The 19,616-nt window shown below is 44.0% G+C and overlaps 1 non-coding gene across 1 annotated transcript; it reads right to left on the bottom strand.

Moving 5' to 3' along the window:
• TRNAG-CCC lies at positions 1,059-1,131 on the bottom strand. Its single transcript has one exon. It is a non-coding gene; the product is annotated as a tRNA-Gly (tRNA).

The following is a 19,616-nucleotide window of genomic DNA, read 5'->3' on the forward strand; positions in this document are numbered from 1 at the left end:
ACACCAGCCCTTTGTATCAGAGAGCATCAGGTGAGTTCAAGACTGTGACCTCTTGGAGGCCAAGAACACTGGTGTATTCAATCACAATAAGAGGATTCACAGCCTGTTCTATTGGAGCAGAGAAAGGAATGAGACTGTCCAGTTGAAGGGGCATGTGGTAAACCGAAAGTGAAAGTGTGAAAGTGAAAGTCCCTCAGTCCTGTTCGATTCTTTGAGACCCCATGGACTATATAGTCCACGGAATTCTCTAGGCCAGAATACTGGAGTGGCTAGCCTTTCCCTTCTCCAGGGAATCTTCCCAACCCAGGGATCAAACCCATGTCCCCTACATTGCAGGCAGATTCTTTACCAGCTGAGCCACAAGGTAAACTGAAGGATAGATGAATAATGGGAAAAGCATTTTCAATTTTTAGCTCAAGATGAATGAAAGCCACTTCCTGACTTTTTTTATTATGATTAATTGGAGTTATGCAGCATCCAGGGCTTCCCAGGGGGTGCAGTTGGTAAAGGACCTGCCTGCCAGTGGAGGAGGATGCAAAAGATGTGGGTTCAGTCACTAGGTCAGGAAGATCCACTGGAGTAGGAAATGGCAACTCCACTCTAGTATTCTTGCCTGGAGAATTTCATGAACAGAGGAGCCTGGCAGGCTACATTCTGTAGGGTTGCAAAAAGTCAGACATGACTGACCACACACTGCTACTATCATGTAGCATCCAAACACCAACCTTCAAGGTTGTCTTAGCACCATAGTTGGAAAATTCTCATTGTGAGTAGCCAAGGAGGTGGTGGCCAACTTCCTGCAAGGAAGCCAAAGAGGTCAGGTGCGACCTCTCCCTGCACACAGAGGGCAGGCATGCTACTGGGGCTCAGTCAAATCAGAAACTGTCTCCTGGGAGTTTGGATCCTGAACAAAGGAAACAGTACTGTAGAGGGGGTGGCTAGAGGCCTATACTATAAAGGTCCACACTATAGCTCATTCTCCAGCAAGTTCTTTCTTTTCTTACCTTTTTTTTTTTTTTTTGCAGTAGTGGGTCTTGGTTGCGGCCTGTGGATCTTAGTTCCCTGACCTGGGATTGAACCTGGGCCCCCTGCATTGGGAATGCAGAGTCTTAGCCACTGGACCACCAGGGAGCCCCTCTAGCTTGTTCTTTCTAACATTATTCCAAAGTGTAGCTGTTTTACCATTTACTCAGGCCCCTCAGTCTCCTGCTGAAGACCTTTATTTCCAGATTTTTTACCATTAGAAGCTGTCCTGCAGAGAGCAGCTTTATTTATTTTATTTTCTGTGTCCTGGTATTTTTATTTCTTTACAATAGGTTTGAGAGAGAGGGATTTCTGATTTGAAAAATATACGTATTTTTCATTTTAGTAGCTATTGTCAGATACCTTTCCAAAAGAATCTGTAGCTGTTCATATTTCCAGAGCACCTTGTCCTTTTCATCACAACCCACTAGTAGAATTTTGCTAATCGGGTAAGTGATAGCTTATTATTACTTAATTTGCATTTACTTTTTGACATTAACTTGCCATTTGTATTTTCTCTTCTCTGAATTCTCTACTCATATATTTTTCCCACTTTCAATTGCATTTTGTTACCAGTTTGCAAAAACACTTTCTTCATTATGACCTTTCATCTGTCACAGGTATGGAATTATTTTCCCTGATGTCTTGATATATATTAAGGCAGTCATTATTTTCCATATTTTGTAGATGAGAAAATAAATGCTCAGAAAAGAAACTGACTTGGTTAAGTTTACCCAGCTAGTATAATGATTACATCTGGATTTAAAACCAGGATGTGATTACAAACCAAGTGCCCTCACTATACTTCAAGGAATATCCTAGAGGGTTCCTCTGGTTACTATCCTGTAGAATAAGTTACCCCCAAAGTTAGAGGCATGGAATGGTCACTGGTTATGCTTGGAGATTCTGTCTGTCAGGAAGTTGCACAGGACATCATGGGGAAGGCTTGTTTCTGCTCCATGTGCTGTCAGAGTGCAAGGGCAGGGCTGAGACCATCAAAGGCTTGTTTACATACATGGGGAGCCTGAGTTGAAAACACTGAAACAACTGAGAACTGGAACAGTTAGGCTTCCCTGAACACTTTTTTTTTTTTTTGGCCACGCTGCTTTCGGGATTTCAATTCCATGACCAGAGATTGAACCTGGGCCCCTTGCAGTGTAAGCATGGAATTCTAAGCACTGGACTGCCAGGGAAGTCCCTCAAAATTAACTACTTTTTTTAAATTTATTTTTTATTTTATTGGCCACACGGCACGTGGGATCTGAGTTCCCCAACAACAGATTGAACCTGCACCCCCTGCATTGGAAGCGCAGAGTCTTAACCACCTGACCACCAGGGAAGTCTTGAACACCTTAATCTATATATAGTCTCTCCGCATGATGTTTCCAGCATGGCAAGTTTAGGGTAGCTGGACTTGCTCTGTGTAGGCTTGGCTCCCAAGGCCCAGAGAGAGCCCAGGGGAAGCTGTGTCACCTATTGTGACTCTACCAGGAAGTCACATGGTTTTACTTTTGCCACATTCTATTGGTTGAGGCATTTACAAAGGTCTGTCCAGGCTCACAGGGCAGGAACACAAATCCTATCTCCTGATGCAAGATTATTCATGCCACATTGAAATAAGAGCATGTGAGAAGGGATATATTTGACTATAGTTGTCTTTAGAAAAATATGATCTATCACAAGAGTGTTTTGAGGAATTTCCCACATCCTTGGGAAACTGGGAACAAAAAGGGTTAGCAGGAATAAGAAATACCTTCATAAATAGAGGAACAACAACTGCAGTCATTGAACCATCATCAACAAACATATGGATGTGTTGTGTTTATAGATCATCATCAAAGAGTTTAGAAAATGTTCTTAGCTTACTGAACCAGAAGATATTTTCAAGGAACCAGAAACATATGAGCATTAGCTTTTAAGGACTTTGTGGGCTCTCAAGCCTGCTCTGAAAAGGAGGTGGACCGGACTGGATCTGTTCCACACTTAGAGTGAAACACTGTTCTTTGGCTTAGTTCTCTATCTTCAGCTTTCTGAGCTGCTATAACAAAAATACCGTAGACTAGGTGGCTTATAAACAACATTTATTTCTTATAGTTCTGGAAGGTGGGAGTCCATGATGAAGATGGTGGCAGATTTGATGTCTGGTGAGAGCCTGCTTCCTGGTTCATAGATGGCATTCTTCTTCTTGTGTCCTCACATGGTGGAAGGGGCAAGGGATCTCTCTGGGGGTCTCTTAATAAGGACCCTAATCTGATTAGTGAGGGCTCCACCCTCATGACCTAAACACTGACTAAATGTCCCACCTCCAGGTACCATCACACTGGGGACTCAGTTTCAACATATGAATTTTGGGGACACACTTTCAGTTTGTGGCGCCCTTTTGGGTCAAAGCCTTGTAGTTACTGTTTCCTGATGCTGCCCAATGCTTCTGGAAAGGCCAGAGTGGCTATTGTTAGGGATGAGTGGTTTATGACTTTGTGCAAGAGCCAGTCGAGGTGATCACAATACCTTTGAGCCAGGTTATTTTAAGTTACAATAGACAGTTTGTGAATTTCACCAACCAACTGGAGGCTCTTCCTAGCTAAAACCACAATTTCAGCAAAAAAGAAAAGAAGAGGTAAGTTAAAAGTGAACACCTGTTCTTCTAAAATTGCTCTACTGCAGGTACTAGCCCTAGAGAGTTGGCAGATGGTTTTGTGTTTCTAAGCCTGACCTTAGCAGCCCTTCATCAATCTTGAGCTGATTGATTCTCAAGAAAGAGGAGACTCTGGTTTCCCAGGCTACCCAAGACACCTTTGCTGTAGTTACTACCTGAAGACCAATTAATTAGTCCACACTGGTTCTCTCTAGTTTTCCTGACAAAACTAGGACATCCTGGACACAGCCTGGCTGGGGAGGCTTTTTAATTGCTCATTAATTATTGTCACTCTAGACATGGATATTCCTAAAAGAAAAAAGCATCATTTTGCCCTGGTGAAGACTGGTGATTTCCTAGGCCTGCAGCTATTAATATCTTGCATTGTGATTCTGGTATCCGAGGGGCTCCCTTCTTTAAAAAAACCTCCACCCATAGAAATGAAACTACAAACTGCTGCTCCCATCAAATTTTTTAAAAATATATTTATTATTTATTTGTGGCTGCACTGGGTCTTCATTGCTGTGTGCAGGCTTTCTCTCATTGCGGCAAGAGGGGGCTATTCTCTAGTTGCAGTGCATGGGCTTCTCATTACAGTGGCTTCTCTTGTTGCAGAGCATGGGCTCTAGGGCACTTGGGCTTCAGTAGTCATGGTGCACAAGCTTAGTTGCCCTGTGGTGGCATGTGGAACCTTTCTGGACCAACCATCAAACCCGTGTCCCCTGCATCGGTGGGTGAATTCTTAACCATAGGTCCATCCCATTGCTGACCCGGGGAGTTTGTCAGACATGAGAGAATTTGTCCCTTGACTATCAGGCACTTTTTAATTTTTTAAATTTAAGAGTATTTACTTGAGTTATTTTAAAGTCAATGCGGTTGTATTTTTTTTCTTTTATGACTGTATAGTCAGGTCACCCAGACCACTTATGATGGCTCGTCTCTTGCTCTCTGTACGTCCCCTGCTCGGCCAGTGCCTGCTTCACCTGCACCTGCTCCCATGATTGACCTTCCTACATACTTGACCCAGATCCCAGCTAGTGATTGTTCTAACCTTTAGATCAGAACTTTTCCACCTACTAGCTTCTCAAGAGGGCCATGAGGGGTGTGCCCTTCTTCTAGTTTCCCCAGTAACCAATGAACCAACCCGACCTCAATTCCCTGGCCCTCTCCCCAGGAGCCAAGACTGCTGCCATCTTGTCCAACACCAGTTGCATAGAGTGGGGTTTCACTCCAGGACCTTGCTTCAGACATGCAAGATCCCCCCATCCACCAAACCATTGATGTCTCTGCTGCTGACTCCAGGCTTTCTTGAAGCTGGGCCAGTAAAGGGCTTGCAAGCCTGCAGGGTGCAGCCCAACAATGATGTAGAATTAATTCATAATCAGCTCTCAGTTATCATCTAGATGGACATCTGGAGGTCTCACTCTTCTCACCCTCTCAGCCAGTTTCCCTCTTCTGTCTCTCCACTGGATCTATTTCTCTCCTGGTCTCTTCTCAGTCTTTGTTCATCCTTCCATAACTTAGCTACATAAGCAAACCAAAGCCTAAGCCCATGAATGCCTAACTGGGGAGGGTTAAAGGTGGGCTGTGGGAATGTGTTTAATGTGAGAAGAAGTAATGTTAAGACTCGTGTTAAAGGATTAGGTACTCTCTGACTGTTCTTCTTTCAGACAATAACCATAAGTTGACTTTTGCTACTAAGAACCTCCTCCTCCTGATAGATGTTATTTCTTAGTAGCATTAAAAGATACACTGGGGCGTATCTTTAAGAGTTTATCTGAGCAAAGTGAAAGAAAGTGAAAGTATCAGTTACTCAATTGTGTCCGACTCTTTCTGACTCCATGGACTATAGCCCGTCAGGCTCCTCTGTCCACGGCATTCCCCAGGCAAGAATACTAGAGTGGGTAGCCATTCCCTTCCCCAAAGAATTTTCTTGACCCAGGGCTCAAACCAGGGTCTCCTGCATTGCAGGCAGATTCTTTACTATCTGAACCACCAGGGAAGCCCCATTTGAGCAAAAATCTCTTCCAATCTGACAGTGCCAAACCAAAAGCAGTTAGGAGCATTTCCCTGAGAGACACTAGGGGCAAGGCTTTATTATCAAGAAGACTGTGGAGCAGAGCAAGGAAATTATTTAATTGGCTACAGCTCAGGCATTGTATGGGAAAGTCTAGTTGGCTGTTTAGGATTGGTTGTCCTTAGGTTTTGATTTCCTACCCTGGCAGGCATCCATGGACTTAGGTTTTGGTTTGCTTATGTAGCTAAGACATGAAAACCACCTGAGTCTAATGGCCTCCTTCTTTAATTAATTTAACAGTAATATACACATTAATTTTTTTCAATTGTAGACAATTTCAAGCATGCGCGAAAGTGAAGACAATAGTTACTACCTTGGCCTTCTTCCCTGCTGCTCCCCACCCTTTGCACCCACTATGCAGCTTCAACATTTATCACAACCAATTCTGTTCCATAAATGTTCCCCAAACCCAGGCGTTCTGTGCTCCGTATTAGGGGTCACCTGAAACCGTGTTTCCTCAGCTGAACATGCCCAGGAGGCAACCGTGGATGTGGCAGGCTCCTGCCAGTCTGCGTCTTCCACTCTGTCCTGTGGACTGAGGCTTGAGAACATCTCGAGTGTCACATTCTATTATACGTGATGGGGAAATTCAAGGCGTCCTGGTGGTGGGCTGGACAAAAGGACAGCTGTGCTGGGCTGCCCACAAATTAGGGCATCTTTGGAGGCTGTTCGCCAACTCCCAATTAATTTTTAGGAGAGCTTTAATTATGCCATCAACAGTCCTCACTTAAACAATCACAAGGCACTCAGGCTGGGGGAGAAATGAGTAACTGACTAGATTTGCATAACCATTTACCCTAATTAGAATGTCAAAAGTTGGTGGCAAAGAGGCCAAGTTGTGCTGTGACTTAGTATCATTTTAATTTAGTCCAATTTCCTATGATTACAACTGTCTTCCTCTTTGCATCTCAGGTCCTCTTTCCTTCTAAACGATTTTTGGCAAAAACAGAATGGAAAACAGAACAACTAATAATAACTTGCTTGAGGGCTGAACTCCTGAAAAACTCTAAATGGTTTCTTTCCTTAATCCAAACCATGATTTTAGTTTTCATCTAAACTTATAATTGCATAAACATTTAGATTTAGGTAATTTAGGCAGACACTTAGCTTTGAATCCAGAAGCCTCCTCTTTGCGTGCGCGCGCGCGCGTGTGTGTGTGTGTGTGTGTGTGTGTGTAAGGTGGTAGAATAACCTTCAGGTTGTTCCATGAGAAAAAATACTATGTTTGAATAGTTACTTTTATTCCAATGTTTTAACACAAGGGTTGGTATATAATAATAATGATTGCAAGATGTGCTTATTAATAGGCAATATTATTTTAAATACCATGTAAAGCTTCTATGATACACCTTATGAGCTATAAAATTTGAAAACTACAAAGTCAGCAGAGACTACAGAACGCCAGGTCTCTGGCATAGAACCACCCTGACCCATTAGAGACTGCTTAGGCACGCATCAGTGGTTTCTAGGTCCGGCTGTTTTTCCGCCCTCATTCTCTTTTAGCAGCAGGAGGCCACCTATTTAATTAGTTGGGGGTGGGAGCGTCTGTAATCTCTTGGGGGCAGCTTTAGCCCCAGAGTTGGATAAGAGGGTGAATCCATCCCAGGGCGTGGCTGGCCTCTCCCCTGCAACATATGGGGAGCCCACCATGCCTTCAGCCCAAGTTCCACCAGCAAGTAGGAGTGGAGGGGCCTTCCCTGCTGGGAACACACCCTGCAAAGCCAAGGGCAGGTGGCGTCACTAGTAGAGTTCAAGCAATTCTTAGACCAAACAGCATCTGGCAAACTGTGCCAATTGGAAATCAATGTCCCTCCCTGGGTGGGTTTAATTTTATGGCTGTTTGCACAAACTTACAGCTCCTAATAGGTAGGGCAGAGCTCAGAGCATCCTCCCAGGGTTGTTCCGATGGAGTCTGATGTCTTCACTGCCCATCGATAAGCTAGTCTGTTTACTAGAGGCTAGTTTGGAGCCTGGCCGTCAGGCCACTATTTATTCCAAGGCCTGGAGGTTCCTGTGACAGGAAGGGGGACACCTTTCAGGACTCAAGAGTGGGCTCTTGTCTAACACTCTGAAATGAATTGTCAGAGGAGATACATGTGCTGCAAAGCAAGAGACTTTATTGGAAAGGGCACTGGGCAGAGAGCAGCAGGTTAGGGGAATATAGGAGAACTAATTCACTGTGTGGCTCAAAGTCTCAGGTTTTATGGGAATTCGATTAGTTTCCAGGTTGTCTGTGGCCAGTCATCTTTCTTGGCCCATGGTCTGACTCAGGGTCCTTCTTTGTTGCACGTGCATCTCTCAGCCAAGATGGATTCCAGTGAGAGAGACTCTGGGAGGTTGGTCATCTCCTCTGTCTTTTCGTCTCTCCTAAATTCTCCTGGTTAGTTTGCTAGGCAGCACCACGTTCCTTATTGGGACCTCCTGTTATGACACAACTGAGGCAAGTGGGCTGGGCCACGGTGCTTGGTTTCGGTTCCCTAAAGATTTGGCCAAAAATGCAGTACATTTAAGCCCCCAAAGCTTTATGAGAGCCTGAGGGAGACCTGTGGTTTCCTCCACTTGTGACAGTGTTGAAAACTTATCAATGTTCTGACTGTTAAATAGACCAGTTTTCTTTGGACTGACAAGATTTTACAATGGTTAAGAGGTATGTTTTGGGATTTGCTTGGTGGTTCAGTGGTTCTCTTCAGAGTCCCTTGGACTGCAAGGAGATCCAACCAGTCCATCCTAAAGGAAATCAGTCCTGAATGTTTATTGGAAGGACTGATGCTGAAGCTGAAACTCCAATACTTTGGCCACCTGATGTGAAGAGCTGACTCATTTGAAAAGACCCTGATGCTGGAAAAGATTGAAGGCAGGAGGAGAAGGGGATGACAGAGGATGAGATGGTTGGATGATATCACCAACTCAATGGACATGAGTTTGAGTAAACTCCGGGAGTTGGTGATGGACAGGGAGGCCTGGCGTGCTGCAGTCCATGGGGTCGCAAAGAGTTGAACATGACTGAGCAGTTGAACTGAACTGAACTCAGTGGTTAAGACTCCATGCTCCCAATGCAGGGGCCATGGGTTTGATCCCTGTTTGGGGAACTAAAATCTCCCATGCCACAAGGCATGGCCAAAAAAAATATAGAGATTATGTTCTGCAGTCAGACAAATTCAAGTTCCATCACTCATCAGCAGAGGGACATTGGGGCAAGTTTCTTAACCTCTCTGGGCCTTACTTTCCTCATCTGTAAAATGGGGATAATAATTGTACCCACCTTACTGGGCTGCTGAGAGAATGGAATAAGGTAATATGTTGAGGACTTCCCTGGTGGTCCAGCAGTTAAGAATCTGCCTGCCAATGCAGGGGACATGGGTTTGATCCCTGGTCCGGGAACATTCCACATGCTGTGGGGCAATTCAACCCGTGTGCCACAACTACTAAAGCCCATGTGCCCTAGAAACTGTGCTCCACAACACCAGACGCGCACACACCAGAACAAAGAGTAGCCCTACTTGCTGCAATTTGAGAAAGGCCACGTGCTCAATGAAGACCCACCACAGCCAAAAATAAATAAAAATTATTAAAGAAACAGTATGTTAAAAGTATTTAGTATAGTGTCTGGCACGTGGGTGTAATTTTATTCCATCTTGGGTATTAAAAATGACAATAAGGATAATGATGATAATTCTGGCCAGATATGAACAGCGTGCCTGTGTGCATGCTAAGTCACTTCAGTAGTGTCTGCCTCTTTGTGACCCTGTGGACTGTAGCTCACCAAGCTCCTGTGTCTGTGGGATTCTTCAGACAAGAATACTGCAGTGGGTTGCCATGTCCTCCTCGAGGAGATCTTCCCAACCCAGGGATCAAATCTGAGTCTCTGGTGTTGCACACAGTTTCTTTACCACTAGTGCCACCTGGAAAGCCCATAAACAAGATAAACATGTTAAAATAGTCAAGAACAGAAGACCTGAGTGAGCAGTGCTGGTTTTAAAATCTTGAATTTTAATATTTTGCCATTGAACTCCATAGTGTTAAAGTTATATGTGAATTCTTTAACTTGCTCATTTCTCCCTTGTTCTGACTTATTAGTCCTCATTTTTTCAAAAGAGAGATAAAGATCCAAGCGCAATGCTATATTTTGGTTCACCCTGCAATGTATGGGTTGCTGCTTTAGAAACATTTTATGCCAATCCTCACTCCTGCTAGAACCAGCACTCCAGGGAACCCAGCAGCAGGCACGGCGACGACTTCCGCTGTGTTTCTCATGTGGATCATCCTCAGGAGAGATTTGGATAATCAAGGTCAGATGCTGATTCATGCGGTAGAAAAGCGTTTGTGTAACTGAGGATGCAGTTACTTTCTTCAGGGCTGGACACTCTGATGGTGTGAGAGCCTGCCTGGCCATATGAACCCTAAGTTCTGCTCTCCCACGTCAGAGCCAGTTTTACTACAATAGACAACAAGGGCACAGGGGCGAGAAGCCCTGCTTCTGAGTGAGGCTGGGTGAAGAGAACAGGGGAGGAAGGGCCAGTTCTCCCTGATGAATAGAGAGCAGTGGTTGGTAGGGAACTGTGTAATGGCCAGAATCAAAATTTCCATGAGATGCCTGATTCCTTTTTCCCTTTATCTACAGTTTCCTCTGGATCTGCATTATTGGGGGCAGGATGAAAGTGTCGCTCTTTATCTAACAGACACAAACTGCAGTGGCTTCTAGCTCACAACCAGTCTCCAAGGGGCCATGTCACTGTTTCCTAAACATAGCTAGACATGCCCTACAAGTTGGTCAGTTCAACTCTCTCTCCTGGGTATTTGAAAACTTGACTGTAATAGACAAGTGAGTTGGAGCAGAGTCATCTCATGATAATGCTCCAGGGCCAAGAGCAACGGCTGCTAAGGTCCCAGGTCACTTTCATTTGTGTCCTGCCAAAGAAAGGGTTGTCTAAGCTTTCTTTGATTTAAGCAGGCTTTTTGTTTCGTTTTGGCTGTGCCTCGTGGGCATGTGGAATCTTAGGTCCCCGACCAGGGATCAAACCTGAGCCGCCAGTGGAAGCTCAGAATCTTAACCACTGGATGGCCAGGGAAGTCCCGCTTCCTTTGATTTAGTGAGCTGCTCCTCATATCGGCTCATACGTCCTTTTTGTTTAAAGACTGGTTCCATTTTTTTTTTTTCTGCTACAAGAAACTTAAGTGGTGTTTCCTACTGAAAACTTAAATAAAAAAAAAGCAGAGAGGGATGAGTTTTGTACAATAAGACTGTGATGTTTGCAAGTGGTTTAATCCAAATCTTTGGGTTCTCCAACCTTGAGAATATCATCATAATATAAAATATCCCCCATGAAAGGCATTTTCAGCCACAAGAGCTATAAGGTTGCATGGAGATGTGCATGCCAGGTGGTCAGCCAGCTGGATCTATTCCTTGGCTAAGTGATTTACATCTACGTCTCGTATCTTGGGATTTAAATTTGTGCCTACACAAAATGACTAAGTGCACTTTCTTAAGAATAGGTGACACTGGAGTGTTAATTTTTCAAGTGCTAAAATGTCTCTGGAAAAAGGTCCTTGGCTCATCTAAGCTGCACAGACTTGTCCATTTGTGCTAAGTACATTAAAAAAAAATGAACTATAACATTACCTTCAGTGATTAATTGAAATAACCTCAGCTGTATGTCAGACTTTATTTTGGGGGGCTCCAAAATCACTGCAGATGGTGATTGCAGCCATGAAATTAAAAGATGCATACTCCTTGGAAGAAAAGTTATGACCAACCTAGATAGCATATTCAAAAGCAGAGACATTACTTTGCTGACTAAGGTCCGTCTAGTCAAGGCTATGGTTTTTCCTGTGGTCATGTATGGATGTGAGAGTTGGACTGTGAAGAAGGCTGAGCGTCGAAGAATTGATGGTTTTGAACTGTGGTGTTGGAGAAGACTCTTGAGAGTCCCTTGGACTGCAAGGAGATCCAACCAGTCCATTCTGAAGGAGATCAGCCCTGGGATTTCTTTGGAAGGAATGATGCTAAAGCTGAAACTCCAGTACTTTGGACACCTCATGTGAAGAGTTGACTCATTGGAAAAGACTCTGATGCTGGGAGGGATTGGGGGCAGGAGGAGAAGGGGATGACAGGATGAGATGGACTGAACTGAACTGAACTGAACAGCTGTGTGAATCATCCAGTGAAGCAACCCTTGGGTTTCTTACAGTTATTACTAGAAATGGCTTCTTCCATGGGTTGCATGCCTCTGATCCACATTTGGACACTAATTCGGACTAGGAGGGGCTTTCCAGGTGGCACAGTTGGTAAAGAATAGGCCTGCCAATGCAGGAGACACAAGGGACATGTGTTCAATTGCTATGTCAGGAAGATCCCCTGGAGTAGAAAATGTCAACCCACTCCAGTATTCTTGTGTGGAAAATCCCATGGACAGAGGAGCTTAGCAAGCTACAGGCCATGGGGTGGCAAAGAGTTGGACACAACTGAGAGCACACACACACACACACACACACACACTCAGACTAGGAAGGCTCTGGTCTCATCTTCTGAAAAGGGCTTCCTCTGAGGATCCAAATGTCAGTTTGGGTCCATTGATCAGTGACAACTTTGAAGCTGGCCAAAATCCCTTAACATGAGATCAGATTCCCTCCTCTAGCAGCCTCACATAGGGAGGTTTCTATAGGATGTCACCAAGGGGTGGGTAATTTTGTAACAGAGCTAAAGATATGAGACCTTGTTAGGACCAGTTCAATTTCTCTTCTTTTCTGGCCGTGGAGTGCATGACTAGCCTCCTCCCAAAGAGCTGCCCTTGGCACAACCCATCCTCGCTTCTGCAGGAGCCACTCAGATCATCAGTGGTCTTACTTTAGCTTATTAGACTTCAAATAATTTACAAAAACCTCCACCAACTTTTTGGAGTTTTCATGTTTCCATGTCATAAGTTAACACTCACAGCCTTCTCTCATGGAGCTTCCTGGTTGAGGACTCCAATGCCTTGCATTTGTCTGTCTCCCACTCTTCCTCTCCTCCCCACACCGTAGATAAAGGGCCTGGGATCAGACCATGGGGAGGCAGCTAGGTCTGTCTCTAGGCAGGCCTTGGATAAAACCAGAAAAGGATGGAATTAGCTTATGGGAACTCAGCAGCAGACACGGTAGTTTGATTGAACTGGGTCACCTCCTTGACTCCAGAGCAGTGATGCTACCCACCAGCATCTGAAGACACACACTGCTACTGTTATGAATTATGTCCCCACTTCTTTCTTTTTTTTCTTTTTATAAAAAGATGGCAACAAAACCAGTTTTAAATATTTGTGAGTGTAGAGAATTTTTTTTAGTGTGGTCAGCTCTTTCTAGGGCCTACAACAGTACCTTGCACATAGTAAGTACAATAAATACATGTTGAAGAAATGAATGAAAATTAGTTTGAAATGATGGAATAAGTTGGTATAATGGTTGCCAAATGAATAGAAAAAAGTATGTATCATTATGGCTACCAATGTTGTACTGCACTTAAAGCCTAGGGATCTAGGGTACAAATGTCTGGTCAGCTAGGCATGATATCATTTTGCTCCCCACTTGGGATGTCAGAAGCTGGCACTCGAACATGATGGTGAGGAGAGACAGGAACATACTGTCAGAATTCAAGGACCCAGAGATCTGAACATTTAGAATAACTTGTGCAGCCAAGATGCTGAAATTGCACAAGGAAACAAAAAAGCGACACCAACTGGAATCAACAGAAATTCGCTTCCCCCTGGGGCAGGGAGCCAGCATCAGCGGCTGGTCTGGGCTGGAAAGGCTTCTGAGCTTTGACTCTGTGCTGACTCAGGTACTGCCTGAAACCTGGGTTGCAATGAGAACCACCCCTTGGGGGAGTAAGCCACCTGCTCACTGTGAAACAGCAGATACCACAATTTCAGAGCAGAAACAAAAGCAGCAGGCCTATGATCCCTGCCTTTGGACGGCACAGTTTCCCCGCAAAGAGTCCTATTAGCAGGAGGAAAAAGAGCTGTGATGCTAGGGGGAATGTGTCTATTCTCCCTTTGTGTGTGGGGTCCTTCCATACACCTTTTCCTCCTCCCTTTTTCTCCTTGTTTCCTTCAACCAGTATTTATTGAGCATCTATAATATGCTAGACACAATTCATTAAATACTGAGATACAACTAGAAACAGAAGAGAGGAAGCCCCTGAATTCCAGGAATTTCCAAACAAACAACTAAGGACATACAACATGGATAGAACAGGAGCTGGATGATACAATGGAGCCAGCCAGGGAAGGTCTGCGGCAGTGGCATTTGTGAATGGGGGAGCAACCAGTGAAGAAGCCCCAAGGTGTGGGTGAGTGGGCAGTGGAGGAGGAGCAGCCTTTTGAGGGGCAGCAGTAAGAAGTGACGTCAGACAGGTGTGGCCACCAGCTGAAATCCTTATCTCCAGAGCACAGTGGAATCTCCCTGCTCTGAGCTCCTGTTGCTGCTAAGTCACTTCAGTCATGTCCGACTCTGTGCAACCCCACAGACGGCAGCCCACCAGGCTCCCCCATCCCTGGGATTCTCCAGGCAAGAACACTGGAGTGGGTTGCCATTTCCTTCTCCAATGCAGGAAAGTGAAAAGTAAAAGTGAAGCCGCTCAGTCGTGTCTGACTCTTAGTGACCCCATGGACTGCAGCCTACCAGGCTCCTCCTATGGGATTTTCCAGGCAAGAGTACTGGAGTGGGTTGCCACTGCCTTCTCCAAGGTATAAAGAAATGAATAAAATAAGGATCAGTTATAAAATTTTAAAGATTTAAAGTTTACCCCATGCCTAAAAGGATGAGCCCAATTTTTCCACTCACATGTTCCTATCAGTATAAATAAAACCATTGGTGTGGTCTTTCCTGGGCTTCCCAGGTGACTCAGTGGTAAAGAATCCATCTGCCAATGCAGGGGACAAAGGTTCAATTTCTGGGTCAGGAAGAGCCCCTGGAAATGGCAACCCACTCCAGTATTCTTGCCTGGAAAATTCCATGAACAGAGGAGCCTGGTGGGCTACGGTCCACGGGGTTGCAGAGTCAGACACGACTGAGTGATGAGCATGCACATACACACGGGCTTCCCTGGTGGCTCAGTGGTAAAGAATCTGCCCGACAATGCAGGAGACAAGGGCTCGATCCCTGATCTGGAAAGATCCTGCATGCCTCTGAGCAGCTAAGCCTGTGTCCCACAACTACTGAGCCTGTGTCTAGAGCCCATGCTCTGCAATGTGAGAAGCCTGTGCACGGCACCTAGAGAGTGACCCCTGCCTGCCACAACTAGAGAAAAGCCTGAGCAGCAGTGAAGACCCAGCACAGCTGAAAACAAATAAAGTAATTAATTAAAAATTGGTACATGCTCATGCATAAATATACGTATTTATATTTTGTACTCTATAAAACATACCTGGAGATAGAAATGAAAAGAATGAGATAAAATGAGGATCAAGAAAATTTCTAATCATTTCCTCTACTCTAATGGACTATCCTGTGCCCTTCTTGGGGAGCAGGACCCTGGTTTACTACTCAATGTAGTTTCTTTTCATTTCTTTTTTTTTTTTTTTAAGTATTTTTATTTATTTAGGTTGCACCATGCAGCATGTGGGATCTTAGTTCCCAGACCAGGGATCGAACCTGGGCCCCCTGCAGTGGAAGCACAGAATCTTAACCACTGAACCACCAGGGAAGTCCCTCTTTTCATTTCTTTTTAATATTTGTTTATTTATTTGGCTGCAACAGGTCTTAGTTTTGCTGCACAGGTTCTTGTTTGTGGCAAGCAGGCTTCTCTCTAGTTATGGCTTGCAGGCTCTAGAGCTGCAGGCTTAACAGTTGCAGCTGGCAGGCTTAGTTGCCCCTTAGCACATGGGATCTTAATTCCCCAACCAGGGACAGAACTTGTGTCCCCTGCTCTGCAAGATGAATTCTTAACCACTTAACAGAGAAGTCCCTCAGGATAGTTTCTTGATGTGCATTGGATCTCCACAAGTAGATGTACATTCGTTTAGGCTAAACACTATCTCTTTCTTAATGTTGCGTGGTACAGGGCTGAACAGATGAAAATAGTAATTACTGTCCAAGAGTCAAAAGCTCTTATTCTGGTGGACACACAGTGGGGCACCGGCGTGGAGGGTCTCCAACGGGAAGGAGGGATAGGTCCCGTGGCCTCCCTATGGTCAGAGGAAATATTTCTTGTATTAGTCAAGATTCAGCTAGGAAAGTAGAGCCACTGTATTCGGGAAGAAGAAATTTATTGTAAGGATGAGGCCTTACACAACTGGGGAAGGAGCTAGGGATGTAAAAGTCCGAAAAGGATTGTTGGAGCACAAGACAACAGTCGTTAAGCAGCCTGGCTGGGCTGAATGAGTCAGAGCTTGCAAGGGAGTCTGGAAGCCAAGTGCCTCTAGCTGCTCGAGTAAGACCGGGTGGGAGCACTGGTGCAGAAGTCAGATTCTCTGTGGCCTCTGTGAGTTCACGTGAAGCATCTGATTGTAGGCCTGAGGCTGCTCTTGGTCAGCGGGGCTGGCGATCAGGAGGGAGTACTGGCTACACAATGAGGAAGAGCAAAGGACAAGAGCGAGGTGCTGGAATCTACTGGCACCTTTGTGTCTATCTCTCACAGCCTTTGACCTACAGTGATCTTCAGAGCATGGTGGCTTCACTTCTGCCTCCCAAAGCTCATGCAGATTCACTTTTGCCTTACTCAAACCCAGAATCACACAGGGAAAGGCATTATGAGAAACATAGCTTCCTGCCCAAGTTTAACACAGAACAGTCCAGCACATCCCTGAAACTGATTCTCTGGGTTCTGCATCTGCATTCATGAAAAGAAGCATCATGATTATTGATTTGTCTTCTCAAATACCTCAGTGGAGAAGGAAGGGAAGGACCTGGGGAAGTGAATGCAAATACTTTGTGTTTGTCATATCAGTTGTATTCGACTCTTTGTGACCACATGGACTGTAGCCTGCCAGGTTCTTCCATTCATGGAATTTCCCGGGCAAGAATACTGTGTTGCCATTTCCTTCTCCAGGGCATCTTCCCAACCCAGCAATGGAATCTGAATCTCCTGCATCTCCTACATTGGCAGGTGGTGGATTCTTTACCACTGTGCTGCCACCTGGGAAGGCCGAATGCAAATGTTTTAGTCACTGGAAAGGTGGAGCATCTTCTGAAAGTTAACACTTTAATATATGTGTCTGTCAGTGAGAGACTGAACCTCAAACTACAATGAAACCACAAAATCTGCTACCTAGTAAGGCCTGGGGAGCATTTTTTTGCTTCTGTCTGTGATATTTTAAACTTAGCTGGCTCCAATGTGAAAGGCAGAAGGAACTCCTTTGAATTTACCTTCTTCTCCTTGTCTCTGATCACTGTGGGTCAAGCACTGAAGATCAGGGAAATAAAGCAAAGATGAGAGAAGGTGAGGTGGCTAGTCTGCATCCTGGATAATTGCAAAAAGTGATTTTATTTAGCTAAACAAGCATCTATATCACATTAAATTGTATGCCAGGCATAGGTCTAAGCACATTACAAAGAGTAACTAACTCAACTGTCATATCAATTCTGTAAAATCTTTCTATTAACCTTCCTTACAGACAAGGTTGTTGTTGACGCCTGGTGGGCTACAATCCATGGGTCCACAAAAGAGTCAAACACAATTTAGTGACTAAACAACAGCAACAACACAGATAAGGTAAGAGGCTTAGAGAGGTTAGGTAAATTGTTCAAGATCACACAGCTGGAATTCATGTCATGCTTAATTGTAGCTTTATGGGTAAAGGGTTAAAAAATTATTCACTGAAATCAAAAGCTATAGAAAGTGATTAGTTATTTTTGTTATCACTTGTAAAAACTATCCAAAATATGTAGTATTAGCTGTCATTTAAAGAGTGACCTTTTTTAAAAAAAAATATTTACTTATTGGAGCATAATTGCTTTACAATGTTGTGTTAGTTTCTGCTGTACACAATGTGAATCAGCTATGTGAATACATATATCCTCTCCCTCTTGAGTCTCCCTCCCACCCTACCTCCCAAAAGAGTGACTTTCTTAGGGACCAGGCAGAGTTCTTTATTTCATAAAACTTCATTTAATACTCACTACTGCCCTGCGAGGTATGTATTATGATTCTACTTTGTACTTGGAGAAATCAGAGAAGTGATTTGTGTGAGAGCACATAGTTGAAAGGAGATCCAAGATTCTAAATTGACTTCAAAGAAGCTAAGAGGAGGCTAAGATCCATCACCCAGAGTCCAAACCCTATAAGTCATTCAGCTCCTGGCAACTAGAAGCTAAGTCAGGCTCCCAAGCCAGAATTCTCAAGCAGTGTGTAAAGTAACTGGGGGTTGGTGAATCAGCTGGTGATTTAGTGAACCTGTATTTTCTGAAGGCAGATGATCATTTCTGGAGTCTAGGACAGGGCACCCCATTTTTTTTCCATCTCTCTCTTGGCCCCATGATTTGTCTCTGCCCCTTCTTAGTTTCTGCCCTCCACTGGGTTTTCTCATCCCTGGATCTTTGAGGGACAAAGGACAGAGATGCAAATCGTTGCCTCTCCTTTCCTTTCTCTAAACATATAAATCCTTTTGCAGGCTTTCCCCTCCTTGATAATCACTTTACAAAATTACAAGAATTTTGAAGACCTTGGAATTCTGATCTTTTTTTTGAAATATAAGTGGACCACAACTGCACCATCCGTTAAGCTTTTTCTGGCTCATCTCTGAAGTTTTTCAGGGCCTCAAAGTCCCCCAGTTGCCACTCTCTCCAGAAGGAAGCCCTATTCCTCATTTTCCTTATTTTGCTTGCAAATTCAGAATGAAAAAGTGTTCTCTCTTTTTTTAAATTGCATGTCTCTTTGAAGAGTTTATTAAAAAAATTAAACATAATTTTGGGTAATAAAAGAATGTTTGGGCTTCCCTGATGGCTCCCACGGTAAAGCGTCTGCCCGAAATGCGGGAGACCTGGGTTCACTTCCTGGGTCAGGAAAGTCCCCTGGAGAAGGAAAAGGCAATCCACTCCAGCACTCTTGCTTGGAAAATCCCATGGACGGAGGACCCTGAGCGACTTCACTTCACTTCAAAGGATGTTTATCCTTTAACCTATTCTATGGGTTTTATACGATAATTTCTAGTCATTGATCTTTTACTTTTAAAACAATGTTTCTCCTAGCTTTCTACTCCTACTGGTATAAGCTCTTCCTATCATCCCCTCTGTCTCATCTCCATCTGCCAATTTTGATTTCGGGCCAACTCTAGACATATAGTACCTGCCAGTTCACCTGGTAAGATCATGCCCTCAGTATAGAAACACAGTAGATATTAGTCTGACATGCATGTTCTTTTGGCTTAAATGGCTAAGGATGTGTTTTTTGATAAGAAAGAATCAATTCTGCATTTAAAATGTGGATCTAGTGTGTGATCTTTACAAAGTAAGGAAGTGTAAATTATTTGTCAGAGTTATTTTCACTAGGAATGCACTCATTCTGATTAGCATCTATCTAACTATCATTTAATTAACTTTTTTTCAACCATTCAGCCTGGGTTGCTTATTACTTGTTATTTTCTAGGCACTGTGCTAGATACCAGTGTTATGAAATAAATGACACCATCCTTTAAGCACAAAATTTCTAATTCTATTCCTGAAACTTTTACTAGTGACTGCCGACTTTGGGAAAGCATTAGTGGATTTCAACTGCCCCAATATAAGCTGAGGGGCTTGCACTAAGTGATTTTAGGTTTAAAACCTCTGAAATCAGAGGCTACAGGAGATGTGACTTCTTGTTTTAATTCAGTTGTTAGGTTGCTCAGTATCTTTTGCACCTATTATTTAGTCTCTGGATTTCAGTCCTCTATAAAATAAATGGAAGGTATTAGAGGAGATTTGGAAACGTGT

The sequence above is a fragment of the Capra hircus genome, chromosome 28, assembly GCF_001704415.2.
Source record: "Capra hircus breed San Clemente chromosome 28, ASM170441v1, whole genome shotgun sequence".
NCBI lineage: Eukaryota > Metazoa > Chordata > Mammalia > Artiodactyla > Bovidae > Capra > Capra hircus.